This window comes from Macaca thibetana, chromosome 5, assembly GCF_024542745.1.
Source record: "Macaca thibetana thibetana isolate TM-01 chromosome 5, ASM2454274v1, whole genome shotgun sequence".
NCBI classification, from domain to species: domain Eukaryota; kingdom Metazoa; phylum Chordata; class Mammalia; order Primates; family Cercopithecidae; genus Macaca; species Macaca thibetana.
This window is the reverse complement of record NC_065582.1, coordinates 105,975,796-105,993,446: the sequence shown is the minus strand read 5'-3', so window position 1 is coordinate 105,993,446 and position 17,651 is coordinate 105,975,796. Positions and strand designations below refer to the sequence as shown.

The window sequence follows — 17,651 nt, the reverse complement described above, 5'->3', positions numbered from 1 at the left end:
AGAACTCAGGATTAAGAAACTCACTCAAAATCGCACAACATCATGGAAACTGAACAACCTGCTCTTGAATTACTACTGGGTAAATAAAGAAATTAAGACAGAAATAAATAAGTTCTTTGAAAACAATGAGAACAAAGACAGAATGTAACAGAATCTCCAGGACACAGCTAAAGCAGTGTTCAGAGGGAAATTTATAGCACTAAATACCCACAGGAGAAAGTGTGAAAGATCTAAAATCAACACCCTAACATCAAAATTAAAAGAACTAGAGAAGCAAGCGCAAACAAGTTCAAAATCTAGCAGAAGACAAGAAATAACTAAGATCAGAGGAGAACTGAAAGAGATAGAGACACAAAAAACCCTTCAAAAAATCAATGAATCAAAGTTGGTTTTTGAAAAGATTAACAAAATAGACTAGTAGCCAGACTAATAAAGAAGAAAAGAAAGAAGAATCAAATAGACATAATAAAAAATGATAAAGGGGATATCACCACTGACTCCACAGAAATACAAATTACCATCAGAGAATACTATAAACACCTCTACACAAATAAACTAGAAAATCTAGAAGAAATGGATAAATTCCTGGACACATACACCCTCCCAAGACTAAACCAAAAAGAGGTCAAATCCCTGAATAGACCAGTAACAAGTTCTGAAATTGAGGCCCAAATTAATAGTCTACCAACCAAAAAAGGCCCAGGACCAGATGGATTCACAGCCAAATTCTACCAGAGGTACAAGGAGGAGCTGGTACCATTCCTTCTGAAACTATTGCAAACAATAGAAAAAGAGGGACTCCCTCCTGACTCATTTTATGAGGCCAGCATCATCTTGATACTAAAACCTGGCAGAAACACAAGAAAAAAAGAAAATTTCAGACCAATATCCCTGATGAACATCAATGTGAAAATCCTCAATAAAATACTGGCAAACCAAATCCAGCAGTATATCAAAAAGCTTATCCACCCTGATCAAGTAGGCTTCATTTCTGGGATGCAAGTCTGGTTCAATATACACAAATCAATAAATGTAACCCATCACATAAACAGAACCAATGAGAAAAACCACGTGATTATCTCAATAGATGCAGAAAAGGCCTTTGATAAAATTCAACACCCCTTCATGTTAACAACTTTCAATAAACTAGGTATTGATGGGACGTATCTCAAAATAAGAAGAACTATTTATGACAAACCCACAACCAATATCATACTGAATGGGCAAAAGCTGGAAGCACTCCCTTTGGAAACCAGCACAAGACAAGGATGCCCTCTCTCACCACTCCCATTCAACATAGTATTGGAAGTTCTGACCAGGGCAATCAGGTAAAAGAAAGAAATAAAGGGTATTCAAATAGGGAGAGAGGAAGTCAAATTGTCTCTGTTTCCAGATGACATGATCGCATATTTAGAAAACCCCATCGTCTCAACCCAAAATCTCCTAATGCTGATAAGCAATTTCAGCAAAGTCTCAGGATATAAAATCAATTTGCAAAAATCACGAGCATTCCTATACACCAATAATAGACAAACAGAGAGCCAAATCATGAGTGAACTCCCATTCACAATTTCTACAAAGAGAATAAAATTCCTAGGAATACAACTTACAAGGAATGTGAAGGACCTCTTCAGGGAGAACTACAAACCACTGCTCAATGAAGTAAGAGAGGACACAAACAAATGGAAAAACATTCCATGCTCATGGATAGGAAGAATCAATACAGTGAAAATGGCCATTCTGCCCAAAGTAATTTATAGATTCAATGCTATCCCTATCAAGCTACCATTGCCTTTCTTCACAGAATTAGAAAAAACTACTTTAAATTTCATATCGAACCAAAAAAGAGCCTGTATAGCCAAGACAATCTTAAGCAAAAAGAATAAAGCTGGAGGCATCACACTACCTGGCTTCAAACTATACTACAAGGCTACAGTAACCAAAACAGCATGGTATTGGTACCAAAACAGATATCTCAAAATATCTAACTCATTTTATATAGACCAATGGAACAGAACAGAATAAGACAACACATATACAACCATCTGTTCTTTGATAAACCTGACAAAAACAAGCAATGTGGAAAGGATTCCCTATTTAATAAATGGTGTTGGAAAACTGGCTAGTCATATGCAGAAAACTGAAACTGGACCCCTTCTTTACACCTTTGACAAAAATTAACTCAAAATGGATTAAAGACTTAAATGTAACACCTAAAACTATAAAAACCCTAGAAGAAAACCTAGGCAATGCCATTCAGGACATAGACATGGGCAAACACTTCATGACTAAAATACCAAAAGCAATGGCAACAAAAGCCAAAATTGACAATTGGGATCTAATTAAACCAAAGAGTTTCTGCACAGCAAAGGAAACTATCATCAGAGTGAACAGGCAACCTACAGAATGGGAGAAAATTTTTGCAATCTTTCCATCTGACAAAGGGCTAATATCCAGAATCTACAAGGAACTTAAACAAATTTCCAAGAAAAAAAAAACCCATCAAAAAGTGGGTGAAGGATATGAATAGATATTTCTCAAAAGAGGATATTTATGCGGCCAACAAACATGAAAAAAAGCTCATCATCACTGGTCATTAGAAAAATGCAAATCAAAACCACAATGAGATACCATCTCATGCCAGTTAGAATGGCAATCACTAAAAAGTCAGGAAATAACAGATGCTGGAGAGGATGTGGAGAAATAGGAACGCTTTTACACTGTTGGTGGGAGTGTAAATTAGTTCAACCATTGTGGAAGACAGTGTGGTGATTCCTCTAGGATCTAGAACCAGAAATACCATTTGACCCAGCAATCCCATTACTGGGTATATACCCAAAGGGTTATAAATCATTCTACTATAAAGACACATGCACACGTATGTTTATTGTCGCACCATTCGCAATAGCAAAGACTTGGAACCAACCCAAATGCCCATCAGTGATAGACTGGATAAAGAAAATGTGGCACATATACACCATGGAATACTAGGCAGCCATAAAAAAGGATGAGTTCATGTCCTTTTCAGGAACATGGATGAAGCTGGAAACCATCATTCTCAGCAAACTAACACAGGAACAGAAAACCAAACACCGCATGTTCTCATTTATAAGTGGGAATTGAACAATGAGAACACATGGACACTGGGAGGAGAACATCACACACTGGGGACTGTCAGGAGGTGGGGGGCTAGGGGAGGGATAGCATAAGGAGAAATATCTAATGTAGATGATGGGTTGATGGGCACAACAAACCACTATGGCATGTGTATACTTATGTAACAAGTCTGCACATTCTGCACATGTATCCCAGAACAAAGTATAATAATAAAAAAGTAATAGCAAAAGCCACAATTATTTTGCACCAACCTAATAGAATAATGTTTTACCAAATAGATATTTCTCTGAAGGTTTTTTTAAATGAGATTAACATTTAAATCAGTAGACTTTGACTAAAGCAGATTACTCTCTGTAATGTGGATGGGCTTCATCCAATCTGGTGAAGGCATTAATAGACAAAGACTGACTTCCCCAGAAGAATAGGGAATTCTGCCAGCAGATGGCCTTTGTGCTTGAACTCCAACATCAGCTCTTCCCTGGGTCTCCAGCCTACCAGCCTCCATAATTGCATGAGCCTATTCCTTCAAATCAATCTCTCTCTCTTTCTCTAAATATATATAGAACTCCCCCACCCTCAACCATCACCTCAGCAGGTGCTGACAGCTTGCCTGACAGTGTGTAATCAGTTCACCCTAATTTATTCTCAGTCAGGTTGCCATTTAGGGCAGTGTAATCTGAAACAAAAATTTTGGTTTCTACCAAAACTGCTTTCAAGATTTTATTCGCTTACATTATATTCTATCCAAACAGAATATGGATCCTGTTTTCCAATAGAAGTATGCAGAAGTCAGGACCATTCTGAATTTTTAAACTTCCAAAGTATAAATGACCATCTCTTGATGAATAGTGACATAAAAGTTTGAAAACTAGTTATGGTAAAAGTACAGAGCAAAATATACACCTCTTGGTCCACGGCAGGGGGTACTTCCAATTCATATTTCTGATTTCCCCTTATTTCAACAACTACTGCTAGGCCTTTGCACAGCCAAATAAATTAGCACTTTTTGAACTAGGTTTTCCCCAGCTTAAAAAAAGTGAATTAGTTTTTTTTCATTTGTACTTTTAGTAAAATTCATTTTAAAATGACTCAATTTTTCATTAATAATGTTTTCTGTGTTTGCAGCTCAAAGAACAGAATGAAGCAGGAGTCTGATTGTTGTATATGAAATGTGTGCTCTGTATTCTTACAGGGTTTCCCAGCTCCATTTAAAATACAGTTTCAAAATACTGAGATTACAATTCATTAAGTATTCTTGGAGGCATAAAGTAATAATGTTTTAGTTAGGTTGCTTTCAGCTACAACTAACAGAATACGTCCACTAAAAGTGGTCTTAAACAAAAATGAAACTTAATAATCTTACAAGAGAAGAAGCTGAGAGATAGGCAGGCAATGCTGAGTTTGGATTAGCAGATCAAGAGCATCATGAAGAATAGAGCCTCTTTCCATCTCTCTCCTCTGCAATCTGCAAGCTTAGCAGCATAGGTGCAAAAGTACTGCCACATTCTAAGCGACACATTTACACTCCCACAATATTTGGAAGAGAGAAAGACGTTTCTTTGCAGACATCTTCTTCTATTAGGAAAAAAAAAATCTTTCCCAGAAGTCCCCCAGCTGACTTCCCCTAAGTTCCCATTGGCCAATATTGGGTCACGTGTGTGCATGTTCTAGCTGTAAGGGAGGCTGGGAAGTGAATGTATCCCTGGCCTCTTCCAGAAAGGAAGAATGGTGGAAGCAAGCAGCCAACTGGTCTGCCACACAGAAGTTGATATGATCAGAGCTTCTTAGAGCAAAGTGATTAAAATTCTGCTCCTCTACTTATTACCACCCTAAACTTCAGTAAATTACCTAGCTACTCCACTATGCCTTAGTTTCTTCATCTGCTGTGTGAATTAAATGCATGTAGGAATATATGTAGATTCCTTTTGATCATATCTGCCACATGGTGTTAGGCATCATTATTTGAACCTCTAGAGTCACAGAGGGCCTCCAGGGGGCCTGGGGTCCATGCAAATGCTCTGGCTAAAATAATTGACTGACAAGTTAGATTTAAGGCCTTAATGTTGAGTTTGTATAAGACTCTAACCACTACTGTTATCTGTAATACTTCAGATTTACTACTGATTATTGTAATACTGTTTTTAAAAAAGCTTTTAATTGGCAGCCTGGTCTATTAAATTTATTTCTGAAAAAGTTCTTGGAGATAGAAAAGTGTCAGGATTCTATGAGAAAAGGCAACCTCCTCCACATGTCCACCTACTCCTCTCTCATATACCTACCCTTTTTATTTCTACTCTGAATTCTTTGGTCTGTTCTCACTACATCTTCAGAGGAAAGAGTGGTCCCACACAGTCTTATACTGCTCTCAGCTCTGTTTCACCACCTCCTGGCTTTGGATTTTCAGGAAGAGGGCATCAACAAGCTTTTAGGATTTTCCTTTAAAATTTGATACATTGTAGTGTAGTAGTGAGATGGAAATTGGCACAGCTATTTTTGACACTTCAAATATTTGATGACATCTCTAATCCCTTTTCCCTAGCAACTTCACTTCTACAAATGTAAGCAACAAGTAACAGAACAGGTAATGTTCCTAAAGCATTCCTTGCAGTAGCAAAAATTTTGTGGACAACCTAAATGTCCACTCATGGCAAATATGTTAAAAATTAGAACATTTCCATATTATAACATTTTCATATTGGAATTTTTTAAATATGACGGACAGCTAAACATACCGACATGAAAGGATACCCATAGTATATTGTTGGATATGAAAACAATAAAATATAGACCATTGTTTATCATATTGTACCAATTTTCTATTGCTATGTAACAAACCATCCCAAAAAATTTAGTGATTTTAAACAACAATCACTTATTTTTTATGATTTTGTGGGTTGGTAATTTGGGTTGGGCTCAGCTAAGACAAGTCATCTCTGCTAGACATGGTGTTGGCTGGGTTTACTCATATATGTCCCTAAAGCAGGGACAGCTGGGACAACTCTTTCTACCTGGCCTTTCTCTCATCCTCAAGGATAAAAGCAGAAAGGCAAATCTTGAGCCATAGCTTGGGATTGCCACAATTTTATTTCTACCGATTTCTTTTTTTCTTTTATTTTTTTCTGGTACCTTCCCATTCTTTTTTAAAAAAAAAAAAATTTCAACTTTTATTTTAGATTCAGGTGGTACATGAACAAGTTTGTTACACGGGTATATTGCATAAGGCTGAGGTTTGGGGTACAAATAATCCTATTACCCGTGTAGTGAGCATAGTATCCAACAAATAGTTTTTCAACTCTTGCCCCCTGTCCCTTCTAGTACCCCACTAATAGTCCCAATTGACTATTGTTCCCATATTTATGCCCACGGGTAAGTTTAACTCCTACTTATAAGTGAAAACATGCAGTATTTGGTTTTCTGTTCCTGCATTAATTCCCTTAGGATAATGGCCTCCAGCTGCATCTATGTTGCTGCAAAGGACATAATTTCATTCCTTTTTATGACCACATAGTATTCCATATCATTTCTACCAACCTCTATGAACAAAGCACATTGTCAGGCTTGCCTAGATTCAAGGAGTGGAGAAGTAGACCCCACCTCTTAATGGGAGCTCTGTGGTAGCTGTCATCTAAAATCGCCCCAAATTATGCTTGTTTTCTGGAATGTGCACTTCTCTGTAGTCACCTCTCACACTGAACCAGGCCTAGCCTGACTGACCAAAGAATATAGTAGACGTGATGATGTATGACTTCCAAGGGTAGATCATAACAGGCATTGCACCTTCCACTTTGTTCTCTTGGATCACTCTTTACGGGGAGTCAGACACCACTCCATGAGGACTTTCAAGCAGGCTATGTAAACCCACATGAAGAGAAACTGAAGCCTCTTCTAGAAGCCGGCACCATCATGCCAGCCATAGGAGTGAGCCATCTTGGAAGCAGGTCCTCCAGCCCCAGTCATGTCTTCAAATGACTGCATCCTCAGCCAACATCTGGCTACAACCTCATGAGAGTCCCCAGGCCAGAACCACTTAGTAAAGCCACTCCCTGACTCCTGATCCACAGAATACTGTGAGAGATAGTAAAAAATTAGCATTATTTTTAGCCACTGAGTTTTAGAGTGATTTGTTATGCAACCTTAGATAATAAATACAAGGTGCAAATAATCTGTGGCATAGACAGAAAAAGATTAGCCCTAGAGACTGGGGATAAGGGTTTGTATGTGTGAACGTTTGAGTGTATATGTGTGTGTTGTTGTTATTGGGTACTAAAGGAGCAGGTAAATTTATTCTATTCACTTGAGGTATTTTTTCTTCATACTTTTGGCTTTTTCACTGAGAATGTTTGACTTCTATAATTTTTTAAATTAAAAAGTAATTTCTCTTGCTATCTCAAAGCATTTGTGTGTACACATGCATATGAGGAAGTAGTGTGAGGAAAGAGGTACAAACACATTTGAGGGCCTTTAGAGGCCATCTGGCATAATTGTCTGCCTATAGCAGTACGACATGCTCAGAACACCAGCACAGGCTCGGTTTAGCAAGACGAATGCTCTCAGACAAAGTATAACATTGAGACAAAAGCAATAATGCACCGCAGTGAGGCTGAAGCATCCGTTTTCCTTCTAAATGAAATTTTCTCAAAAAGACAACATCCAACCTAGTCACTGAAATGCAATTAGTACTTACAGCTGGATCTGGTTTAGAGCACGAAGAATCTGTTTGAAAAAACAAACACAAAATGGGGTCCAGCTGTCTGAACCAGTTTAGAGAACTCCACATTTAAAAAGAAAATGTTTTCCAGTTGCTTTTTCATGGCAATGAAGTTTTGAAAATCAGCCAACCCAATTAATTAATCAGTACAATCAACCAGGTCTTCTCAAAATAAGAAGTCTAAAGGATTTTGTCCCCTGAAAATAGAGGTAAGTGTCATTATATTAATAGTATCTTGGGATTTTTTCCAAAGTCTAAGATAACTTCAGAAATTTCTTCGTGGAGAAAAGAAGTCTGGAGTGCCTTCCACATTGTTCTTTCCATTCATGATACTTATTATTGCTGTTTTTCTTCATTTATTAAGCGTTGACAGTGTCCTCAGGGCTGGAAACAAAATCCTAGAGGAGGCTACAGCCTTTGCCTAATAAATGACAGCTTGGTTCTCTTCACCATGACTATGCCAGAATGTACAATACTCCACATTACACAGAGCCTCGGAGGAGGTAGTTTTACTTCAAAGTGAAATGTCCTTAATTCTTTTAAAAAGGCATGAAATAAAGAAATGTGTCATAAAGGTGACATCTTCCTGACCCCTAGGAACCAGATTGCTCAAAATGGCTAAAATTTATAACTTAGTGAAAAGTTCAAATCTGTATGTTCTTCCTACCCTGATGAAAAACTTGGAGGCATTGCAAAGAAAATCTGATTTTCTTGATGCAACAATTCATTTCATTTATCCTCAAGGCTGTTAGCCCAATCTCTGCCCAAAAATCTCCTTCAAGACAAGATCAAGTGACATACCTTCGGCATAAAGATAGGAAAAAGATGACACTTCCCCCAAAACAGCAAGCTGAATTTTCCTAAGAACTGTTTTTAGAAGGAAACTGCAGCCTCTGCAAGCAATCTGGGATTTGTAGAGGGCAGATTTGAGAGCTGGATGTTGGATTTGTGTGCCCAGCTCCAAGACTCACTGTGATTTTGGGCAAGCCACCACATCTTTCTAGGCCTGGTTCTCTTCAATGACATGATGGAATAATTCTATGTCAACAAAGCACTGCAAAACTATTTAAATGATGACAAAAGTATAGAGCAGAAATGCTAGCTACAGAGATAAAATACATGGGTGCACACTTGATTGGATTGACTCCTTGGCAAAGCCCCTTAATATAAAATTCCTCAGGGAATTTGCCTGTTTCCTTGAAAAATCTAGAAAGCAGGAATATTTTGTTTTAACACTGGTTTTGCAGACTAGGCAAACACTTGATATATACACTTTCTAATACGAGCACTAGATTTATTTTCACAAGAATTTTATACATAGGTATAGCAAAGTTTATGGAAAAAACAATGTAAAGTACAATCCAAATGACTGAAAATTGGAGGTTGAGGATGGAGAGTTCCATTCTGGCTGAGGACAGAAATAAAAAGCCAATAGGGGATATTAAAGATTGTATCAGGTTTCTGAGGAGCTGGATTACAAATGACTCCAAGGTGTATCTCGTCCTCTCTGAACTATGGTATGCAAGAGTCCGACTACACCAATCAAAGAGTGACAGGGAAGAAGACAAACGCAAGAGAGCCGAGACCAGTCTCGGGTCGGCTGGCATCCCTGTGCATGCGCAGCCTGTTTAAAACAGGGTGATGGCCGGGGGCAGTGGCTCACACCTGTAATTGCAGCACTTTGGGAGACCGAGGCGGGTGGATCACCTGAGGTCAGGAGTTTGAGACCAGCCTGGCCAACATGGTGAAACCCCGTCTCTAATAAAAATACAAAAAAAAAAAAAAAAAAAAAAAAAAAAAGGCATGGTAGCAGGCGTGTGTAATCCCAGCTACTCAGGAGGCTGAGGCAGGAGAATCACTTGAATCCCGGAGGCAGAGGCTGCAGTGAGCCCAGATCCCACCATTGCACTCCAGCTTGGGCAACAAGCGCGAAACTCCATCAAACAAACAAACCACCAAGGTGACTAGAGGCTGAACGGCCACCCTCTTCATGTCCTCCAAGTCTCATCACACAGAATCCAGTAGGCGAGAGGAGGCCCTTTCGCTTTTTCAGTGCAATCCTCCAGTGCTCAGGTGAGGGGCCTGGGAAGGGATGTCCGCCACCCTGTCTCACCAATCTGATTGGTCAGGGACTCCTGATATCGCCAGTCAGATTAGTCAGGAACTCCCGATCTCACCAATCGGATTGGCTTTTACTCCTAATACGAGGATTAACTCGGCACCTTGGGGGAGGCCAGGAGAATGGTTCAATTTTGCACTTTCTTGGTGGATCGGAAGCTACTTCCTAATATGGACAAGAAAATAAGTGTTTCCTGGCTCTGCCTCAATGCAAATAAATACAATCCCTGTGTGAATAAATTATCTCGGAGGCAATCCCAATGTTGTCCAATGCATGCTAACCAGAACCCAAATTAAGATGAGAGCCGGGGAGGGTGTGGCTGGTGATGAGTCACAGTATTTTTGCAAATTCATCTAAAACACAAAACAGGCAAACTCCCCACTTAGAGTTTTTGTTCCGAGTCATTTTTGGAGGATATGTTGATTGTTAGAATTTGGAACACATTTCTTCCCGTAAACTGATGTTCTAAATCTAAATGGTGTTTGGTTTCCCAGAGCTGGCCACCAGAAACTTTTCTAACACTACAGTTTCCACTTGGCCCTATCGTTTTCATGGAAAATGAATTACAAAATCTAACTTGAAAAGCCAGAAGCCTTTATTTTCTGATTCTTCCCCATCTCTTCCCCGCGCTGTAGAACAGCGCTCCCAGAGGCAACAGAAAGTGGTTCCTCTGAAAGGAGGACTCTGGTAGATTCTCTAGACCACAATTATTTGCTAATTCTCTACATCTGCACAGGGAAAACTAGATCTGTATGTGAATAAAAACATGTGAGTACCTCTCAACAACTATTTAAGAAACTAAGTTTCCTTAACTGACCTGAATTGAGAGAAAAAAGATTATCTCATTCAATTACGCATGTCTTCATTCAGCATTTTTGTTTTATTTAGAATGTATTGTGCAGCAGGCAGGCCTTGGACATATAGTTGTGGACAAAATAGACCTAGCTCCTGACTTCATGGAAGGAAACCTTGTTTTGGAGGGAGGGGTCTCTGTAAGTGGGTAAATTATAAGTTAAATAAATATTAGGCAAAATAGGCAAATAAATACATGTAGTATCAAGTGCTACAAAGGAAATGAGGGCAAGAGACGGGGTTGTGGGGTATCTCTAGGAAATGACTTTTGAGCTGTGACCTGAAAGATGAGAAAGAGTTAGTTAGGCAGTAAGAGATAGTCTGTGTGTGAGAGAGAAAGGGTAAAGACCAGTCCAGGAACAGGAAAGCCTGCGAGATGGAGAAGAGCCGGGTGTGTTAAAGACACTGCCAGCAGTGGTGCATTCTGTGGTCCAAGTACACTGAGAAGGGAGCGTGCTGAGATAATGCTGGAGAAGTGAGCAGGCAGCATGTTAAGCCAAACCTAGTGGCCACGCCAGGGGTTTTGTGTTTCCTCCTGAGTGCAGTGGAGAACGTTGATGCCTCTAGATAGGCTAATGGCATGAGCTGACCTACTTTTATTTTAAAAGTCTAATTCAGCTGGAATGTGGAGTGCAGATTTGATAGAGGGACGAGGGGCAAGAAGGGAAGCAGGAAGATTTATGAAGAGACCACTGCAGAAATTCAGATAAGAGCAGCAGAGGCTCAGACTGTTGTGGGAGTGGAAACAGAGGGCAGTTATTGAAACGGATATAATTTTGAAGGTGCAACTGATGGAACGTACTTCATGGATTGGATGTGGGACTTGAGGGATGGGCCCTGTAGAGGTGACTCCCAGGCTGCAGCATTTGGATGGATGAGATGGGGAAACATGAGGCGAGGCAGGAAGAGAAGATGATGCGTTGGCTTTGGCTGTGTGGAGTTTGAGGTGGCTATGAGACACTGAGAATGCAGTTGGAAGCTCAGAAGAGAGTCTGAGCTTGAGATACAAATATGGGGATCGTTGGCAGAAAAACGATATCTGAAGCCTTGGGGTGAGGCTTTGGGCTCCTCACTGCCTTCCCCACTTGTAGGTACACGTGAGTACACTAAAGTTTACCATTAGAGGAGAGAAAGGAAAGCAACCAGGTCATAATGGTTCAAAGAAACCATTTTCTCCCTCCTGTTAACATAAACTCATTTTCACCCTGAGCATCTCATAAGAGTGAAAATGGACATGAGAGAAAGCTAGCTCAGGTTCTGATTTCTTTATCACAATTAGAAGATGGAAATGTCTCCACTGTCATTTCACATTTCTGAGATTTAATGTCCCTTTAATGCATCCTCAAAATGCACCAATAATGAGGAAGTTTTCTCTGCATGGAACTGGGTATGATACTTGTGACTTTTCTGGGACACTAAAAATGAGCCATTCTCCCCTCTGTGGTGTATATTTGCTTCATAATGACAAAGATTTTAATTATAGCTGGACATTTCTGCTGAGTTGGAGCCTCTCTCCGGAAAATCCCACACCAAATGGAAGTGACACTCTAAATCCATGGAGTTTGAGCAGACTCAGGTCTTCATGCTGTGGGCTGCCAGGGAATGAGTAATCCTGGCTTTGGAAAGGGCACACTTGTAAAGCTACATTAATACGCCGTGCTTTTCATTCATGACTTCTCTTTGTTTCCAGTTTTAAACTGTCAGCTGCCTTGGTTACATGACCGTGCAAAAAACCAGATTTGGGAGGTATGTGTGTGTGTTGTCAATCTCGGAATGGATTCAATTCTTGGAACCAAATCAATCAGTGCTAATCCGGTTGCTTGCAGATGAGAAAGGAGAAATAAAATCCATCTACCTTACCTTTCTGAATAGAAAACCCCAATGCTTACGACAGTCCCCAAATCTGCCATCATTATTTCCTGTTGGTGAAAAGCCATGAAGCAGATGAGGAGCTTGAAAGTCTCTATTACATCAGCTCCTTTCCAACATTGTGGTTTTTCATTTCATGTGATAAGGTTGAAAAGGCCCATTTGACTGTTATAAATTACCCTTCCTCATCAAAGAACTCCAAGACCAGAGTCCATAAACATATCTAAAAACTGAACTTAGTTATAAACCTCTGGGAGAAAAAATGAAATGATAACTAAATGCCCAGACTTGTTTCTCTTTATTACCATCACTCCAGTAAATAAGTCTTTAGTCTCTATTAAGAACAAAAAGCTGACCAACCTCAAGTGTAAAGGCTCATGCAGCCTTAGGGCAAAATACCCCCAAAGCATCACCAAATAAATCCAAGGGTGATAAGAATGTGCAACTGCCCTGATGTCACAACTCTTATGTTTATGAAAACAGAAAACTTGAGCCCACTGGAGGGCATCCTTTTGGTTCCTAATTAACTGTTTTACTTTTGTTTGACCAGATGCCAGCTGCCCTGGGTAACCGCCATGACACAAGAGAGCTAAGTGCTAGCAATTGAAAATAAAGATTAGGGGTAGAACCAAAAAGAGTCAGAAGTGTGACCTTAGGACTGAAAATACATGTGCTGACTTCATCTCACCAGGCAGAATTTTCCAGGTTGGCAATTTTGCCTCATTCACTCCGTGGATTATTGATTAAAAGAAACTTGTAGCAGCTGGCTCCGAAAGTCAAAGGGACAAAGTGGCAATCAGGCCATGACCAAAATGCACACAGAGGCCAAGGAATTTGCAGTGTACTTCCTTGTTTGTAAATCAGAGTCACAGTGGAGAGCTGAAGGCACCGCAGCCAGCGGCACCACCTGTAATTAGGGAGCCACAAGTACCTGCACTCCATGTGTCTTTCTTGCATGTTGCACATACATAAGATAACACCGAGCTCCCGATTCACATCTCTGGAAAGAGACTACTTAATTCACTAATTATTCACATTTCTACTTAGAATCGAATTCCCAGAGCTTATCACTTATTTAAGCAAAATCTTTGGCCATCACTGGAGCTGTCATCCCACAGAAGTGCTTAAGCAAACCAGTGGGAAAAGCAAAACTCAGAAAAGCACACTTCCAGAAGCGCAACGTTTACATTTTTAACTAGCTGGGTCACTTTGCAGGAACGACTTAATCTCTCTAATCCTCAGTTTCTTTATCTATATAATGGGAGTGATAATTATAGATTCTGTTGAGAATTAAATTAAATAATGCAGGTCAGGTAATTACTACAGAACCTGGTAGGCAGTAAGCACTTAATAAATGTTAGCAAAGATGTTGCAGCGGCTGACAATGATGACGATGGTAATGCTGAAGAATGAGCAGAAGAAATCCTTATTTAAACAATCATTCTGTATCTTTAGAGTTAAGAGTCTTAAGTAGTATCAGCCACAAACTTGCTCAGTCTTTTTCTTTGTCCACAAACATTAGCCAGTGTTCAGTTATGAGCAATACTGCCGAGAGAAAATCTTTGAAAGTTTTGGCAAGGTATTGGAACAAGTCAGAACTACTTATTTGCCTGATATAGATTTTGGTACATGTCCCTTTTCATATTCAAAAATAAAAGATGCCCAGGATTCTAGGGCCTGTCCAGTCAGCAGCCCCTGCCTATTAGCATGATAATGTTCCAGACCTAATGATGGCCTGAAGGTGTGGTGACCCTGTGTTTATTTCCTTGTTGATTTCCCTTCTCTGGCTCCAAGATCATTTTCCCATTGCCCACAGGAAACAACATCTAGGGGCGAGGTAGGCCTGACTTGGCAACCCTAAAGGTGAACAAAAGGATCTTGGCTTTTGGCAAAAGCAGAAGGAAGTTCAGGGGCGTCTCAGCCCCATCCAAACCAGAATAGATTTGTCACTGATGCTAATGCATGCTGCTCTGCAGGGGACCACTCTCCCGCTAAGCTCTCCATAGCTGCTCTCAGTTTTATGAATCTGCTCTACCCAAAGCCTTGCAGAAGGGACAGGGGATGCCCTGGTTAACCCCTGCATGTACAATGGTGGAGCAGTTTTCATGCATAGCTGGGACACAGAATACTGGAAAGAGAAAGAAAAATTTCCTGAGCTACTGCTAAGCCAGCAAAACTCATCTCTCAAACGGACTATCACCTGAGACTTCACACAGCTGGGAACTGATCCGCAATACAGCGAAGGTAAGATGGCCTAGTTCCTCTACAAGGTAGAATCTCATACCATTTTTTAAAAACGTCACCTCTGCCCACTCAGCCCCCAGTTCTCACCTCTCTCTCTCTCTCTCTCTCTCTCTTTCTCTCTCTCTCTCTCTCTCTCTCACACACACACACACACACACACACACACCCCAAACTGAGGAGAGTCTAAAAGATGGAAATATCTAGGTGTGTCTTTTTGAAAACACTAGAAACGCCTTGGCATTTCCTCTCTTTATACCCTATTTTTTTCTGCAGTGGCCTTCATTCAAAGCTTATTTACTTTGACAAATGAAAACGACTTGCCAGACAGATCAGTAAAAATATAAGTAATCCCACTAACAGTAACTGGGTTTATGCGACAATATTCTTTATCGGTATTTAAAACACATTCACACACAGACTTTGTTTCATTCCACAGTAGGAGTAGGTGTTGCATTGTAGTTTTACCCATGGATAAAGAGGTTGAGAGAAGCTGTGACCTGCTCATGGATGTGTAGAGTTGTGGGTGACCAGCAGCACATCCTGTCTTCATTCCTATCTCTTTTCAGTAGAATGGTGACCCTACTCTTTACAGAAAATTCCAGACTACATTCTTGGCCATGTATTCTGACAAATGGTCTGATGAGAGGATGGAATTTTAGAAATTGGAACTCTCAGGAAAATCCAGAAATAGATAGCCACAGTATCCTGTACAATACACCACCTTGTCATGTATTCCTGTTTACTTCCATTCCTGGGCATTGAATTCAGTTCAACAAATGTCGATAAACTATGTTCCCTGCTCCAACACTGACTGGCTCATATGTCAGGGCGTGGTGCAAGTCCTGTGCCCAAGGAATGCTGAGGCAGTGCAGAGTAGGATGGCGGGGTGGGGGCTTCCCTAAAGAGGTGAGCTTCAAGTAAGCTCAGCATAAAGAGTGGACTTGGATTGAGGGAGAGCATTCAGATACACAAATCCTCCGGGAGGAATTTGTTGAGTGAACATTTACTTACACCAAGTCCATGGTGGCAGAGCTGGGGGCAAGGAGCACAGCCTGAGGAATTAGACTGTCTGGCCTTGACTCTTGGTTCTACTTCCCACTAGCTCTGCATCTTGGAGTACCTCAGTTAACACCGCTAACCTCACCTTGCCAATATGTAAAATGAGAATGATGGTAATACATCCCTCATAAGGTTGTCTTCAGCTGTGAATGATTATGTATGGGAAGTCTTTCCTGATGCATAACAACTGCACAATAAATATTAATACTAACTAGTGTGATGACCATGTGCTTGGCTCCAAGGGAGATGCAGGGAATACAGATAAGAGGAGGCCTACCCTCAGTGTAATCAAAACGTCATGAGTTAGTTGTGTGCAGCTAATGACATGAGGTGTGATGCATGCTCTGGAACCACGAGGGTGGAATCTTTTAAGTCTGTGTGAGTTAGGGTTGGGGTTCTGGGGGGACAGGGAAGGGGGCAGAGTTTTCACAGCAGAGGCCCTATGTGTAGGGCGGTAGTATAGATCAGTGAAAAGAGCTAGACAGATCTAATTTTGAATCCCAGTTTCCTCCTCTATTTACGTATCTATTTATTTCTATATTAATCTATATGTATTGAAAGCCATAAATTCATACTGCCAATTCATACTTCCAATTCATACTTCCAATTCCAATCCAACACTCCCTTTCTACATTTGTAACTCCCTTCTCTAACATTCATCAGAAGCTGGCTCCCATTATCCTTAATATATTATATGCTTATTCACTCAATCCCCCAAATGTCATCAACTGCCATCATGACACTGTCCCCTGCCCCATGCAGACGCCCTCCGCACCCTGCTTAGGCCCTGACGCTTTGTTCTGGGCCGCCCTGAGCTGGCTCCTGGAATTCTGGAGCTACCATATGTCCTCCACACCCGCACAGGTGCCTACTTTGCTCAGCCCTATGTAATGTCTTTAAGGACTGTGACACATGCTATACATTTGTGTATGTACCTGTGTTGTCACTGTCTTTGGAGGGGGATAGAGCTATCTCCTCCATACAGGTAGGGCACATGTCCTCAGCATCAGGCCTGAAGAAGCCAGGCTCATTCCATTCATTCTATTCCACTTGGTCTGCTGATCTATATGGATGTGGGCTGCTCACTGTATGCTCGGGGTAGTAACAACATTTCCAGGGGTGAAAAGTACTATTTGGGTAGTCACTGTTCCTTTTGCTTCTCTGTCAAGTCCTTGTCTAGGTTCTCCATTATTCATTTACTTAACAACAGATATGAAGCACTTACAAGATAACTGGTGCTTGGTTAGGGTGGGACATAGAGATTTAAAACCTTAGTCACCACCCTCAAGGAACTCCCAGTCCACTGTGGGAAGCAGACAAGCCATAAATTTCCATTCCATGTGGCCAAGTGCAATGAGAGCCTACACAGCCTGTCATCAGAGGGCACCTAGCTCAGACTGGGTGGGCACAGAGGAGATACCCAAGGGGAATCCTAAATGGGCAGAAATTAACAAGGTAAAGACTGACTAGAAGGGGGGTAAAGGGAATGATGTGCAGGAAGGATGAAAGAGTGTAACGGATAGAGAATTTCAGGAGCTACCTCAGGGTGGCTGGTGCAAGGCCAGAGGCAAGAGGAGGAGCTGTCCAGGCAGGTGCAGGCTGTGGAGGTGAGCCAGTGGTGCTGGATTTTAGACTTTAGGACAAGAGCTCTGGAGCCAGACTTCCAGAGTTTAAATCCTGGTT

General features: G+C 40.8%; 2 protein-coding genes across 5 annotated transcripts in view; one reads left to right on the top strand and one right to left on the bottom strand.

Annotated features, from left to right (window-relative positions):
• LOC126954756 (60S ribosomal protein L14-like) overlaps positions 1–17,651 on the bottom strand; it is a 1,186,913-nt gene that overhangs the window by 359,099 nt on the left and 810,163 nt on the right. The gene's annotated exons all lie outside the window — the stretch shown is intronic.
• Positions 14,562–17,651, top strand: part of LNX1 (ligand of numb-protein X 1) — a 195,067-nt gene continuing 191,977 nt past the window's right edge. The window contains exon 1 of one of the 2 annotated variants that reach the window (XM_050790567.1): positions 14,562–14,909. The gene's annotated coding sequence lies outside the window, so the exon portion shown is untranslated. The remainder of the gene's footprint in view (positions 14,910–17,651) is intronic. The other variant, XM_050790565.1, reaches the window with a different exon arrangement.